Here is a 16543-nt window from a genome sequence, read left to right on the forward strand (position 1 = left end):
TCAGTCTCTGTGCGCAGACCTTCCCTGCAAGCTCACTGCACCAATGGAAGCAGCACCGAGGCGGTCTCGGGTAGGCAGTCTGGGTGCCCCCTGCCCCCCATCACTGGGGGCCCTGTCCCCATCACTGGGGGGGGGGGGGGAGGTGTAGGCCTGGGAGGGCAGAGGTGGGAGAGTGGGTGATGACAGTTATATGTCCATCAGTCAAGTTTCTTGGCAAGATCCCTTGCAACACCTTGACTTATTTAAAAAAAAAAAATCTCATCGTTTTTAAATCCCTCCAGGGCCTCGCCCCTCCCTATCTCTAACCTCCTCCAGGTCCACAACCTCTCCTGAGATCTTTGCACTCCTCCAATTCTGGCCTCTTCAGCATCCCTAATAATAATCGCTCAACCATTGGCAGCTGTGCCTTCAGTGCCTGGGCCCCAAGCTCTGGAACTCCCTCCCTAAACCTCTCCGTGCCTCTCTTTCTTTTTAAGTCTCCTTAAAACCTCCCTCTTTGACCAAGCTTTTGGTCAACTGTCCCCAAATCGCATGTGGCTCGGTGTCAAATTTTGTTTTATAGCGTTCCTGTGACGTGTCCTGGGTCCTGTTACTACATTAAAGGCGCTATATAAATGTTGATGATGGTCCCCTCTGCCAGGTTACCGTTCCTGAACATTTACTGCTCATCTTCTTTGAACAAGATTTTGGTCAGTGTCATAATTATATCCTTAGTGTCAGCCGTGACTCGGTGGGTAACACTCTGAGTCATAAGCTTGTGGGTCCAAGTCCCACATCAGAGACTTGAGCACAAAAATCTAGGCTGACACTCCTGCTGCAGTGCTGAGGGAGCGCCGCACTGTCGGAGGGGCGGTGTTGAGGGAGCGCCGCACTGTCGGAGGGGCCGCCTTTAGGATGAGGCCCCGTCTGTTTTCTCAGGTGGACTTAAAAGATCTCATGGCACTATTTCGAAGAGGAGCAAGGGACTTATCTCCGGTGTCCTGGGGCCAATATTTATCCCTCAATTAACATCACTAAAAACATGTTATCGTGTCATTATCACATTGCTGTGTGTAGGATCTTTCTATGTACAAATTAACAGCCGTGTTTCCTAAATTGCAACCGTGACTACACTCCAAAAAGTACTTTGTTTGCTGTAAAGCGCTTTGTGACATCCGGTACTCGTGTAAGGCGCGATAGAAATTCAAGTCTTTCTAACTCGGGTTGGGCACATGTGGAGGGTCGATTGGGGGTGAGATGATGAGATATTTGTGCTTTGCTGTTCCTGCTTTCTAAACACTTTGATTCCTTTCTACCCTGTGTGCACTATGTTGAACAAATTAGTTTACAAGGCTCGAAATAGGAAAAAAAATACTTGAAAAGCTGAGATGGAAATCTAAATCAATAGGAACAAGTTGGCTGAAGTTTGTTTTCCAGTAAATGTGCCTTCACACTGATTTTATGTGCAAACTTCTATTTATATAGCGCTTTTAACGTAGAAAAACATCCCATGGCGCTTCACAGGAGCATCATCAGACAAAAATTGACCCCGAGCCACAGAAGGAAATATTAGGAGGGTGCTTAGTTCAAGAGGTGCGTTTTAAAAAGTCTTCAAGGAGAGAAGAGAGGTTTAGGCAGGGAGTTCCAGAGCTTGGGGCCCAGGCAGCTGAAGGCACGGCCACCGATGGTGGAGCGATTTATAATGAGGGATGCTCGAGGGCAGGATTAGAGGAACACCAAGATCTCGGAAGGTTGTAGGGCTGGAGGAGGTTAGGGAGGGGCGAGGCCATAGAGGGATTTGAACATTAGGATGAGAATATAATACTGAAACCGAAGCAAAAGGGAATTCAGACTTTAGTTAATCAGTATGAAAATATTTGGTCACTTAAATTTGTCATGTGGTATAAATTTTCTTTTTTTTGTGCACTGAGATTATTCTCCTTTACAACCAGTAATCAATAATTTTTCTTAAAAAAGGAACTTGGACATTTCACTGGTTACAATTACTCACAGCAGGAATGAGTCACGTTAAGTCGTGAATAGAACAAGGAATTTGCTTGTAAGCCAACCACTCCCAATCCACTCCAACAACCGCACAGTTTCTCTCTCAAGGATATATACTGCATGCAATAGGTCGTCTGTTGGAAATATGTCCACACTGTCGTAATTATTACAAGGTGTAAGCCATGGCTCAGTGGGTAGCACTCTCTCTCCTGAGTCAGAAGGTTGTGGGTCCAAGTCCCACTTCAGAGATTTGTGTACAGAATCTATGCTGACCCTCCAGTGCAGTGCTGAGGGAGCCCCGCGCTGTCGGGAGGGGCAGTGCTGAGGGAGCCCCGCGCTGTCGGGAGGGGCAGTGCTGAGGGAGCCCCGCACTGTCGGGAGGGGCAGTGCTGAGGGAGCCCCGCGCTGTCGGGAGGGGCAGTGCTGAGGGAGCCCCGCGCTGTCGGGAGGGGCAGTGCTGAGGGAGCCCCGCGCTGTCGGGAGGGGCAGTGCTGAGGGAGCCCCGCGCTGTCGGGAGGGGCAGTGCTGAGGGAGCCCCGCACTGTCGGGAGGGGCAGTGCTGAGGGAGCCCCGCACTGTCGGGAGGGGCAGTGCTGAGGGAGCCCCGCGCTGTCGGGAGGGGCAGTGCTGAGGGAGCCCCGCGCTGTCGGGAGGGGCAGTGCTGAGGGAGCCCCGCACTGTCGGGAGGGGCAGTGCTGAGGGAGCCCCGCACTGTCGGGAGGGGCAGTGCTGAGGGAGCCCCGCACTGTCGGGAGGGGCAGTGCTGAGGGAGCCCCGCACTGTCGGGAGGGGCAGTGCTGAGGGAGCCCCGCACTGTCGGGAGGGGCCGTCTTTCAGATGAGAGGACTGCCCACTCTGGTGGACATAAAAGATCTCTCGATACTATTTCGAAGAAGAGCAGGAAAGTTCTCCCCAGTGTGCTGGTCAATATTTATCCCTCAAATATAGAAAATAGGTGCAGGAGTAGGCCATTCGGCCCTTCGAGCCTGCTCCACCATTCAATAAGATCATGGCTGATCATTCACCTCAGTACCCCTTTCCTGCTATCTCTCCATACCCCTTGATCCCTTTAGCCATAATGGCCATATCTAACTCCCTCTTGAATATATCCAATGAACTGGCATCAACAATTCTCTGCGACAGGGAATTCCACAGGTTAACAACTCTGAGTGAAGAAGTTTCTCCTCATCTCAGTCCTAAATGGTTTACCCCTTATCCTTAGACTCTGTCCCCTGGTTCTGGACTTCCCCAACATCGGGAACATTCTTCCTGCATCCAACCTGTCCAGTCCCGTCAAAATGTTATATGTTTCGATGAGATCCCCTCTCATCCTTCTAAACTCGAGTGAATATAGGCCCAGTCGATCCAGACTCTCCTCATATGTCAGTCCTGCCATCCTGGAAATCAGTCTGGTGAACCTTCGCTGCACTCCCTCAATAGCAAGAACGTCCTTCCTCAGATTAGAAGACCAAAACTGAACACACTATTCCAGGTGAGGCCTCACCTAAGGCCCTGTACAACTGCAGTAAGACCTCCCTGCTCCTATACTCAAATCCCCTAGCTATGAAGGCCAACATACCATTTGTCTTCTTCACCGCCTGCTGTATCTGCATGCCAACTTTCAATGACTGATATACCATGACACCCAGGTCTCGTTGCACTTTCCCTTTTTCTAATATTCTGCCATCGTGTTTTTGCTCCCAAAGTGGATAACCTCACACTTATCCACATTTTGCTGCATCTGCCATGCATTTGCCCACTCACCTAACCTATCCAAATCATCCTGCAGCCTCTTAGCGTCCTCCTCACAGCTCACACCGCTACCCAGCTAAGTGTCATCCACAAACTTGGAGATATTATATTCAATTCCTTCATCTAAATCATTGATGTATATTGTAAAGAGCTGGGGTCACAGCACTGAGCCCTGCGGTACCCCACTAGTCACTGCCTGCCATTCTGAAAAGGACCAGTTTATCCCAACTCTCTGCTTCCTGTCTGCCAACCAGTTCTCTATCCACATCAATACATTACCCCCAATACCACGTGCTTTAATTTTGCACACCAATCTCTTGTGTGGGACCTTATCAAAAGCCTTTTGAAAGTCCAAATACACCACATCCACTGGTTCTCCCTTGTCCACTCTACTAGTTACATACTCAGAAAATTCTAGAAGATTTGTCAAGCATGATTTCCCTTTCATAAATCCATGCTGACTTGGACCAATCTTGTCACTGCTTTCCAAATGTGCTGCTACTTCATCTTTAATAATTGATTCCAACATTTTCCCCACTACTGATGTTAGGCTAACTGGTCTATAATTACCCGTCTTCTCTCTTCCCTCCTTTTTTAAAAAGTGGTGTTACATTAGCCACCCTCCAGTCCATAGGAACTGATCCAGAGTCAATAGACTGTTGGAAAATGATCACCAATGAATGCATCCATTATTTCTAGGGCCACTTCCTTAAGTACTCTGGGATTCAGACTGTCAGGCCCCGGGGATTTATCGGCCTTCAATCCCATCAATTTTCCTAGCACAATTTCAAGCCTAATCAAGATTTCCTTCAGTTCCTCCTTCTCACTAGCCCCTCGTTCCCTAGTATTTGTGTCTTCCTTCGTGAAGATAGAATCAAAGTATTTGTTCAACTGGTCTGCCATTTCTTTGTTCCCCATTATAAATTAGCCTGAATCTGACCGCAAGGGACCTATGTTTGTCTTCACTAATCTTTTTCTCTTCACATATCTATAGAAGCTTTTGCAGTCAGTTTTTATGTTCCCAGCAAGCTTCCTCTCATACTCTATTTTCCCCCTCCTAATTAAACCCTTTGTCGTCCCCCTGCTGAATTCTAAATTTCTCCCAGTCCTCAGATTTACTGCTTTTTCTGGCCAATTTATCTGCCTCTTCCTTGGATATCCTTAATTTCCCTTGTTAGCCACGGTTGAGCCACCTTCCCCGTTTTATTTTTACTCCAGACAGGGATGTAAAATTGTTGAAGTTCATCTATGTGATCTTTAAATGTTTGCCATTGCCTATCCACCGTTAACCCTTTAAGTATCACTTGCCAGTCTATTCTAGCCAATTCACATCTCATACCATCGAAGTTACCTTTCCTTAAGTTCAGGACACTAGTCTCTGAATTAACTGTGTCACTCTCCATCTTAATAAAGAATTCTACCATATTATGGTTACTCTTCCCCAAGGGGCCTCACACAACAAGATTGGTAATTAATCCTTTCTCATTACACATCACTCAGTCTAGGATGGCCATCCCTCTAGTTGGTTCCTTGACATCCCTAATACACTCCCGGAAATCCTCCCCCACCGTATTGCTACCAGTTTGGTTAGCCCAATCTATATGTAGATTAAAATCACCCATGACAACTGCTGTACCTCTATTGCACGCATCCCTAATTTCTTCTTTGATGCTGTCGCCAACCTCACTACTACTGTTTGGTGGTCTGTACACAACTCCCACTAGCGTTTTCTGCGCTTTGGTATTCCACAGCTCCACCCATACAGATTCCACATCATCCAGGCTAATGTCCTTCCTTACTATTTCCTCTTTAACCAGCAACGCTACCCCACCTCCTTTTTCTTTCTGTCTATCCTTCCTGAATGTTGAATACACCTGGATGTTGAGTTCCCAGCCTTGGTCACCCTGGAGCCATGTCTCCGTGATGCCAATTATATCATATTCGTTAATTACTGCAGATGATTTGGTCATTATCACATTGCTGTTTGTGGGAGCTTGCTGTGTGCAAGCTGGCTGCTGCGTTTCCCACATTACAACAGTGACTATACTCCAAAAAATATTTCATTGGCTGTAAAGCGTTTTGAGACAACCGGAGATCGTGAAAGGTGCTATATAAATACAAGTTCTGTTTTAGTAATTTACACCCCTCGGTATCATCGTGCAGTGATGCACTGGGTGCACATACAGGTCAAAATTAATTATGGGTTGTTTGAGTGAACCAGTTGATACCTTTTATAAAGGGCTCAGTCAGTGTTTTTGTAGTACAGGCTGCTTATTGAAAGATAAAACATTGCACGGGTCATCGCAATGTGTTCGGTGCCTGTTTCCAGGCCCATTGAACCCGGAGTTGGTGTATTTTAAACCCGTAGATGAGTCACATTGCAATCCTCCAGATGGCTTTGGTTCATTGCAAGCAGTGATTGCCTTTTGCTATTCATATGTGTTTGTGGAAATCTAAGTTTATCGTGGTAAGTGTGGGTCTGTACAGCTTTTTTAGTATTTAGTTTTCGCATAATTTAAACGTACCAGAATATAACTTAACTTGGTAGTTTAATGCATTTTGGTGAATGGCACTTTCTGTTGACTGAGAGACATTGAGATACATTTTGAAGCCATGTGGTGAGATATTACGGACGGTTGGTGTATTTAGTCAGGGAGGGCAGTGATGCCATAGTGACGGCTGTGGCTCAGTGGGCAGCATGGTCTACTCGGAGCCTGAAGGGTGCGGTTCACATCTAATTCCAGAGACTTGAGCATGAAATCCAGGCCGGCACTCCCAGTGCGGTGCTGAGGGAGCGCCGCTCTGTCTGTCTGCGGGGCGGTGCTGAGGGAGCGCCGCTCTGTCTGTCTGAGGGGCGGTGCTGAGGGAGCGCCGCTCTGTGCGGGGCGGTGCTGAGGGAGCGCTGCTCTGTCTGTCTGAGGGGTGGTGCTGAGGGAGTGCCGCTCTGTCTGAGGGGCGGTGTTGAGGGAGCGCCGCTCTGTCTGCGGGGCGGTGCTGAGGGAGCGCCGCTCTGTCTGTCTGCGGGGCGGTGCTGAGGGAGCGCCGCTCTGTCTGAGGGGCGGTGTTGAGGGAGCGCCGCTCTGTCTGTCTGTCTGAGGGGCGGTGCTGAGGGAGTGCCGCTCTGTCTGTCTGAGGGGTGGTGTTGAGGGAGCGCCGCTCTGTGCGGGGCGGTGCTGAGTGGGGCGCTGCTCTGTCTGTGCGGGGCGGTGCTGAGGGAGCGCCGCTCTGTCTGTCTGAGGGGCGGTGCTGAGGGAGCGCCGCTCTGTCTGTCTGAGGGGCGGTGCTGAGGGAGCGCCGCTCTGTCTGTCTGCGGGGCGGTGCTGAGGGAGCGGCGCTCTGTCTGTCTGAGGGGCGGTGCTGAGGGAGCGCCGCTCTGTCTGTCTGCGGGGCGGTGCTGAGGGAGCGCCGCTCTGTCTGTCTGAGGGGCGGTGCTGAGGGAGCGCCGCTCTGTCTGTCTGAGGGGCGGTGCTGAGGGAGCGCCGCTCTGTCTGTCTGAGGGACGGTGCTGAGGGAGCGCCGCTCTGTCTGTCTGAGGGGCGGTGCTGAGGGAGCGCCGCTCATTCTGTCTGAGGGGCGGTGCTGAGGGAGCGCCGCTCATTCTGTCTGCGGGGCGGTGCTGAGGGAGTGCCGCTCTGTCTGCGGGGCGGTGCTGAGGGAGTGCCGCTCTGTCTGTCTGAGGGGCGGTGCTGAGGGAGCGCCGCTCATTCTGTCTGCGGGGCGGTGCTGAGGGAGTGCCGCTCTGTCTGCGGGGCGGTGCTGAGGGAGCGCCGCTCTGTCTGTCTGCGGGGCGGTGCTGAGGGAGTGCCGCTCTGTCTGTCTGCGGGGCGGTGCTGAGGGAGCGCCGCTCTGTCTGAGGGGTGGTGCTGAGGGAGTGCCGCTCTGTCTGTCTGAGGGGCGGTGCTGAGGGAGCGCCGCTCTGTCTGAGGGGCGGTGCTGAGGGAGCGCCGCTCTGTCTGCGGAGCGGTGCTGAGGGAGCGCCGCGCTGTCTGTCAGAGGGGCGGTGCTGAGGGAACGCTGCACTTTTGGAGGTGCTGTCTTTCAGATGAGGTGCTAAACCAAGGTCCCGGTCTATACACTCAGACCATTATAACATTGCTGTTTGTGGGAACTTCCCTTCTAATGTTGATTCACCATTCCCTACCAGGAGAGCTGGCTGGGTGAGATTTTGGAGGAGTTATGCGGGAAGAGGGGTCGTCAGTCCCGTCCCATCAGTCGCAAGGCTCCCGCTATTCAGTATTCCGAGGCTCAGGTTTCTGTGGCCCGAGGGAGCGCTTTCCTCTTGCATTTATATAGCGCCTTTCATGACCCCTGGACTTCCCAAAGCACTTCACATCCATTGAAGTGCAGTCACTGTTGCAATGTTGGAATTGTGGCAGCCAAATTGCGCACAGCAGGCTCCCACAAACAACAGTGAGATAAATGACCAGGTAATCTCTTTTTAGTGATGAGGGATAAATATTAGCCAGGACACTGGGGATAACTCCCCTGCTCTTCAAAGTAGTGCCGTGGGATCTTTTATGTCCATCTGAGAGCGCTGACAGGGCCTCGGTTTAACACCTCATCCAAAAAACGGCACCCCTGACAGTGCAGCACTCCCTCAGCACTGGCACCGGACTGGATGATGTGTTCAAGTCTCTGGAATGGGACTTGAACCCACAATCTTCGGACTCAGAGGCCAGAGTGCTGCCCACTGAGCCACCGCTGGTTGCTTCAGTATAAGGAATTGGTTGGTGATTAAGAAGATTATCTCGGGTGTGCAGTTGCCAGTGTTGATGGGTTGTGAGGTTGTACTGATGGCCTGGATATTTGCTGCGTTATATTTGGGCACGGAGTGATCGATCCCGGCCTCCCAGCTTTCCTCGGGTAAAGGGATTGGGTTGAGCAGCGACTGTCTTGGGGCAAATTGGAAGTGGGAATGGAAATGGGCCGCTTGGGCTTGATCTTGTATTTGCCTCAGCCAATCACCAAGGGACGTCACACTGGGGGAATGTAATCATTGTGCAGTATTTACTGCTGGAGCCGTAATGAAGTAAATTCAGAGCAAGATTCCCTCTCCACTTTACGCCATATTCACAATCAATCTTCTTCTTGTGTCTGTAAAATGAATCCACGAGGCAAAGTGTTGTACTTGGAACTGTGGTGACCTTAGTCCATTTATTGCAGCTCCTGAGTGAGTGTACAGCATGGTGAGCTCCCTTTTATACCTGGTTACCTGTCGTGTACAGGTGACCCCTAGGTCTCCACCAGTTGCACTCTCTGGTGGTACACGCATAGTGTGTACAGTGTGAAGGTATATCCAGTAGTATTATGTAACTGTACATTGTGTACAGGGAGTATATTTATATTATACATACCCAGCACCTATAATCAGCACTGTCGCAATGACTATTTTTGAAGCATGTGTGTCTGTCACTAAGACCGACTATTTCCACTTCTGTAACATCGCCCGTCTCCGCCCCTGCCTTATCTCATCCTCTGCTGAAGCTCTCATCCCTGCCTTTGTTACCTGCCTTTGTTCGAGACTTGACTGTTCCAACGCACTCCTAATTGGCCTCCCACATTCTACCTTAAGCAAAATAGAGGTGATCCAAAACTCGGCTGCCCGTGTCCTAACTCACACCGAGTCCCGTTCACCCATCACCCCTGGGCTCGCTGACCTACATTGGCTTCCTGTTAAGCAACGCTTCGATTTTAAAATCCTCATCCTAGTTTTCAAATCCCTCCATGGCCTCGCCCTGCCCTATCTCTGTAATCTACTCCAGCTTCACAACCCTCCGATATTTTTATAAACTTTAATAATTGGCAAATGAAATTCAACAAAAATAAATGAGGTATTATATTTTGGTAAGAAAAATAGGGAGGTCACATATTACTTGGAAAATGCGAATCTAAGCGGGGTAGAGAAGCAAAGGGATATTGGTGAACTGATAGTCGGTCGGATCAGTCAGTCAAAAATCAGTCCTTGGGTGGCTAAACAGTCCAATGTGGGAACCACAGTCCCTGTTGTGGTGGTTTGCCGCAAGTTCTTTCCGCTGTCTGCGCTTGCTTTCTGCATGCTCTTGGCGATGAGACTTGAGGTGCTCAGCACCCTCCCGGATGCACTTCCTCCACTTAGGGCGGTCTTTGGCCAGGGACTCCCAGGTGTCGGTGGGGATGTTGCACTTTATCAGGGAGGTTTAAAGGGTGTCATTGTAACGTTTCCTCTGCCCACCTTTGGCTCGTTCGCCGTGGAGGAGTTCCGAGTAGAGCGCTTGCTTTGGGAGTCTCGTGTCGGGCATGCGGACAATATGGCCCACCCAACGGAGCTGATCGAGTGTGGTCAGTGCTTCAATGCTGGGGATGTTGGCCTAGTTGGGGACACTGATGTTGGTGCGTCTGTCCTCCCAGGGATTTATAGGATCTCGCAGAGACATAGTTGGTGGTATTTCTCCAGCGACTTGAGGTGTCTATTGTTCATGGTCCCTGTCTCTGAGCCACACAGGAGGGCAGGTATTACTACAGCCCTGTAGACCATGAGCTTGGTGACAGATTTGAGGGCCTGGTCTTCAAACACACTTTTCCTCAAGCGGCCGAAGGCTGTACTGCTGCACTGGAGGCAGTGTTGAATCTCGTCGTCAATGTCTGTTCTTGTTGATAAGAGGCTCACGAGGTATGGGAAATGGTCCACGTTGTCCAGGGCCACTCCGTGGATCTTGATGACCGAGGGGCAGTGCTGTGCGGTGAGGACAGGCTGGTGGAGGACCTTTGTCTTACGGATGTTTAGCGTAAGGCCCATGTTTTTGTACGCCTCAGTAAATGCGTTGACTATGGCTTGGAGTTCAGCCTCTGTATAGAAACATAGAAAATAGGTGCAGGAGCAGGCCATTCAGCCCTTCTCGCCTGCACCGCCATTCAATGAGTTCATGGCTGAACATGAAACTTCAGTACCCCCTTCCTGCTTTCTCGCCATAACCCTTGACCCCCGAGTAGTAAGGACTTCATCTAACTCCCTTTTGAATATATTTAGTGAATTGGCCTCAACTACTTTCTGTGGTAGAGAATTCCACAGGTTCACCACTCTCTGGGTGAAGAAGTTTCTCCTCATCTCGGTCCTAGATGGCTTACCTCTTATCCTCAGACTGTGACCCCTGGTTCTGGACTTCCCCAACATTGGGAACATTCTTCCTGCATCTAACCTGTCTAAACCTGTCAGAATTTTAAACGTTTCCATGAGGTCCCCTCTCATTCTTCTGAACTCCAGTGAAGACAAGCCCAGTTGATCCAGTCTTTCTTGATAGGTCAGTCCCGCCATCCCGGGAATCAGTCTGGTGAATCTTCGCTGCACTCCCTCAATAGCAAGAATGTCCTTCCTCAAGTTAGGAGACCAAAACTGTACACAATACTCCAGGTGTGGCCTCACCAAGGCCCTGTACAACTGTAGCAACACCTCCCTGCCCCTGTACTCAAATCCCCTCGCTATGAAGGCCAACATTCCATTTGCTTTCTTAACCGCCTGCTGTACCTGCATGCCAACCTTCAATGACTGATGTACCATGACACCCAGGTCTCGTTGCACCTTCCCTTTTCCTAATCTGTCACCATTCAGATAATAGTCTGTCTCTCTGTTTTTACCACCAAAGTGGATAACCTCACATTTATCCACATTATACTTCATCTGCCATGCATTTGCCCACTCACCTAACCTATCCAAGTCACTCTGCAGCCTAATAGCATCCTCCTCGCAGCTCACACTGCCACCCAACTTGGTGTCATCCGCAAATTTGGAGATACTGCATTTAATCCCCTCGTCTAAATCATTAATGTACAATGTAAACAGCTGGGGCCCCAGCACAGAACCTTGCGGTACCCCACTAGTCAGTGCCTGCCATTCTGAAAAGTACCCATTTACTCCTACTCTTTGCTTCCTGTCTGACAACCAGTTCTCAATCCACGTCAGCACACTACCCCCAATCCCATGTGCTTTAACTTTGCACATTAATCTCTTGTGTAGGACCTTGTCGAAAGCCTTCTGAAAGTCCAAATCTACCACATCAACTGGTTCTCCTTTGTCCACTTTACTGGAAATATCCTCAAAAAATTCCAGAAGATTTGTCAAGCATGATTTCCCTTTCACAAATCCATGCTGACTTGGACCTATCATGTCACCATTTTCCAGATGCACTGCTATGACATCCTTAATAATTGATTCCATCATTTTACCCACTACTGAGTTCAGGCTGACCGGTCTATAATTCCCTGTTTTCTCTCTCCCTCCTTTTTTAAAAAGTGGGGTTACATTGGCTACCATCCACTCCATAGGAACTGATCCAGAGTCAATGGAATGTTGGAAAATGACTGTCAATGCATCCGCTATTTCCAAGGCCACCTCCTTAAGTACTCTGGGATGCAGTCCATCAGGCCCTGGGGATTTATCGGCCTTCAATCCCATCAATTGCCCCAGCATAATTTCCCTCAGTTCCCCCTCCTTACTAGACCCTCTGACCCCTTTTATATCCGGAAGGTTGTTTGTATCCTCCTTAGTGAATACCGAACCAAAGTACTTGTTCAATTGGTCTGCCATTTCTTTGTTCCCCGTTATGACTTCCCCTGATTCTGACTGCAGGGGACCTACGTTTGTCTTTACTAACCTTTTTCTCTTTACATACCTATAGAAACTTTTGCAATCCGCCTTAATGTTCCCTGCAAGCTTCTTCTTGTACTCCATTTTCCCTACCCTAATCAAACCCTTTGTCCTCCTCTGCTGAGTTCTAAATTTCTCCCAGTCCCCAGGTTCGCTGCTATTTCTGGCCAATTTGTATGCCACTTCCTTGGCTTTAATACTATCCCTGATTTCCCTAGCCACCTTCCCTTTCTTATTTTTACGCCAGACAGGAATGTACAATTGTTGTAATTCATCCATGCGGTCTCTAAATGTCTGCCATTGCCCATCCACAGTCAACCCCCTAAGTATCACTCGCCAATCTATCCTAGCCAATTCACGCCTCATACCTTCAAAATTACCCTTCTTTAAGTTCTGGACCATGGTCTCTGAATTAACTGTTTCATTCTCCATCCTAATGCAGAATTCCACCATATTATGGTCACTCTTTCCCAAGGGGCCTCGCACAATGAGATTGCTAATTAATCCTCTCTCATTACACAACACCCAGTCTAAGATGGCCTCCCCCCTAGTTGGTTCCTCAACATATTGGTCTAGAAAACCATCCCTTATGCACTCCAGGAAATCCTCCTCCACTGTATTGCTTCCAGTTTGGCTAGCCCAATCTATGTGCATATTAAAGTCACCCATTATAACTGCTACACCTTTATTGCATGCGCCCCTAATTTCCTGTTTGATGCCCTCCCCAACATCCCTATTACTGTTTGGAGGTCTGTACACAACTCCTACTAATGTTTTTTGCCCTTTGGTGTTCTGCAGCTCTACCCATATAGATTCCACATCATCCAAGCTAATGTCTTTCCTAACTATTGCATTAATCTCCTCTTTAACCAGCAATGCTACCCCACCTCCTTTTCCTTTTATTCTATCCTTCCTGAATGTTGAATATCCCTGAATGTTGAGTTCCCAGCCCTGATCATCCTGGAGCCACGTCTCCGTAATCCCAATCACATCATATTTGTTCACATCTATTTGCACAATTAATTCATCCACCTTATTGCGGAGACTCCTTGCATTAAGACACAAAGCCTTCAGGCTTGTTTTTTTAACACCCTTTGTCCTTTTAGAATTTTGCTGTACAGTGGCCCTTTTTGTTCTTTGCCTTGGGTTTCTCTGCCCTCCACTTTTCCTCATCTCCTTTCTGTCTTTTGCTTTTGCCTCCTTTTTGTTTCCCTCTGTCTCCCTGCATTGGTTCCCATCCCCCTGCCATATTAGTTTAAATCCTCCCCAACAGCACTAGCAAACACTCCCCCTAGGACGTTGGTTCCGGTCCTGCCCAGGTGCAGACCGTCCGGTTTGTACTGGTCCCACCTCCCCCAGAACCGGTCCCAATGCCCCAGGAATTTGAATCCCTCCCTGCTGCACCACTGCTCAAGCCACGTATTCATCTGCGCTATCCTGCGATTCCTACTCTGACTATCACGTGGCACTGGTAGCAATCCCGAGATTACTACTTTTGAGGTCCTACTTTTTAATTTAGCTCCTAGCTCCTTAAATTCGTTTCGTAGGACCTCATCCCTTTTTTTACCTATGTCGTTGGTACCAATGTGCACCACGACAACTGGCTGTTCTCCCTCCCATTTCAGAATGTCCTGCACCCGCTCCGAGACATCCTTGAACCTTGCACCAGGGAGGCAACATACCATCCTGGAGTCTCGGTCGCGGCCGCAGAAACGCCTATCTATTCCCCTCACCATTGAATCCCCTATCACTATTGCTGTCCCACTCTTTTTCTTGCCCTCCTGTGCAGCAGAGCCAGCCACGGTGCCATGAACTTGGCTGCTGCTGCCCTCCCCTGATGATTCATTCCCCTCAACAGTACTCAAAATGGTGTATCTGTTTTGCAGGGGGATGACCGCAGGGGACCCCTGCACTACCTTCCTTGCACTACTCTTCCTGCTGGTCTTCCATTCCCTATCTGGCTGTGGACCCTTTCCCTGCGGTAAGACCAACTCACTACACGTGATACTCACGTCATTCTCAGCATCGTGGATGCTCCAGAGTGAATCCACCCTCAGCTCCAATTCCGTAACGCGGACCGTCAGGAACTTGAGGTGGACACACTTCCCGCACACATAGTCGTCAGGGACACCGGAAGTGTCCCTGAGTTCCCACATGGTACAGGAGGAGCATAACACCCGACCGAGCTCTCCTGCCATGACTGAACCCTTAGATACACTTAAATTGGCAACAACCACGTACTGTAGCTCGACGACAGAGGTTGGGTGGTCTTGGACCTGGCCTAGAGATGACACAGTTTGAACAGGTTCCCACTGGTTCTGTTATTTAGTTCCACTCCAGCGGGGAGCTTGTTGACTGTGAGGTGGAGCATGGCAGCGAGGAAGATTGAGAAGAGGGTTGGGGCGATGACGCAGCCCTGTTTGACCCCAGTCCGGACGTGGATTGGGTCTGTAATGGATCCGTTGATAAGGATCACGGCCTGCATATCGTCGTGGAGCAGGCGGAGGATGTTGACAAACTTTTGGGGGCATCCGAAATGGAGGAGGCCGCTCCATAGACCCTCGAGGTTGACAGTATCAAAGGCCTTTGTAAGGTCGAAGGCAGCCATGTATAAGGGCTGATGCTGTTACCTGCAGCTGTCGCGTTGTAAAAATCGTGTCCGTTGTGCCCCGTAGGGGACGAAATCCGCACTGTGACTCCGGGAGGAGCTCCTCAGCCACAGGGAGAAGACGGTTGAGGAGGACTCTAGCATCGACTTTCCCAGTGGCTGATAACCGGGAGATTCCTCTGTAGTTGCCGCAGTTGGACTTGTCCCCTTTTTTAAAGATGGTCGCGATCATTGCATCTCAGATCTCTCAGCATGCTCTCCTCCCTCCAGATGAGAGAGATGAGGTCATGTATTTGCGCCAACAGTGCCTCTCCGCCATACTTCAGTGCCTCAGCGGGGATTCCATCCGCTCCCGGAGCCTTGTTCTTAAGCTGTCTTATGGCTTTTTCTACCTCGTGCAGTGCTGGGGTTTTACTGAGGTGGTGGTGGGTAGCATGCTGCGGGATGGAGTCGAGGACACTCGAGTCAAAGGCAGAGTCTTGTTTGAGGAGATCTTCGAAGTGCTCCTCCCAGCGGGTCTTGACTGCCTTGGTGTCCTTGATGAGTGTTTCCCCGTTCTAGGCCAGCAGTGGGGTGGGGCCTTGGGAGTTTGGACCGTAAGTGGCCTTGACTGCGATGAAGAATCCTTGCACATCATGGCTGTCAGCCAGCTGCGGTATCTCCTGTGCTTTCTCCATCCACCACCTGTTGTGTACAGATACACAAATCGCTGAAAGCAGCAATACAGATTAACAAGGCCATAAAGAAAGCAAGCCAAGCATTGGGATTTATTTCTGGAGGGATTGAATTGAAAAGTAGGGAAGTAATGCTCAATTTATATCGATCCTTGGTTAAACCACACTTTGGCGACCAGAATTATACATGGTACTCCATTGTATAAAAAAGGCTATAGAGGTACTGGAGAGGGTGCAAAAAAGATTTACAAGACGATACCAGAAATGCGAGGGTATATAGATCAGGAAAGGATGAACAGGTTGGGCCTCTTCTCTTGAAAAGGGAAGGCTGAGGGGTGACCTAATAGAGGTCTTTTAAAATGATGAAAGGTTTTGATAGAGTGGATACAGAGAGAATGTTTCCACTTGTGGGGAAGAGCATAACTAGAGGCCATCAATATAAGATAGTCACCAAGAAATCCAATGGGGAATTCAGAAGAAACTTCTTTACCCAGAGAGTGGTGAGAATGTGGAACTCGCTCCCACAGGGAGTGGTTGAATCGAATAGTTTGGATGCATTTAAGGGGAGGCTAGACAAGCATATGAGGGAGAGGGGCATAGAACATAAAAAATAGGAACAGAAGTAGGCCATACGGCCCCTCGAGCCTGCTCCGCCATTCAATACGATCATGGCTGATCTGATCATGGACTCTGTTCCACCTCCCTGTCCGCTCCCCTTAACCCTTTATTCCCTTATCGTTTAAGAAACTGTCTATTTCTGTCTTAAATTTATTCAATGTCCCAGCTTCCACAACTCTGAGGCAGCGAATTCCACAGATTTACAACCCTCCTGAGAACAAATTTCTCCTCCTCTGTTTTAAATGGGCGGCCCCTTATTCTAAGATCATGCCCTTTAGTTCTAGTCTC

This window comes from Pristiophorus japonicus, chromosome 15, assembly GCF_044704955.1.
Source record: "Pristiophorus japonicus isolate sPriJap1 chromosome 15, sPriJap1.hap1, whole genome shotgun sequence".
NCBI lineage: Eukaryota > Metazoa > Chordata > Chondrichthyes > Pristiophoridae > Pristiophorus > Pristiophorus japonicus.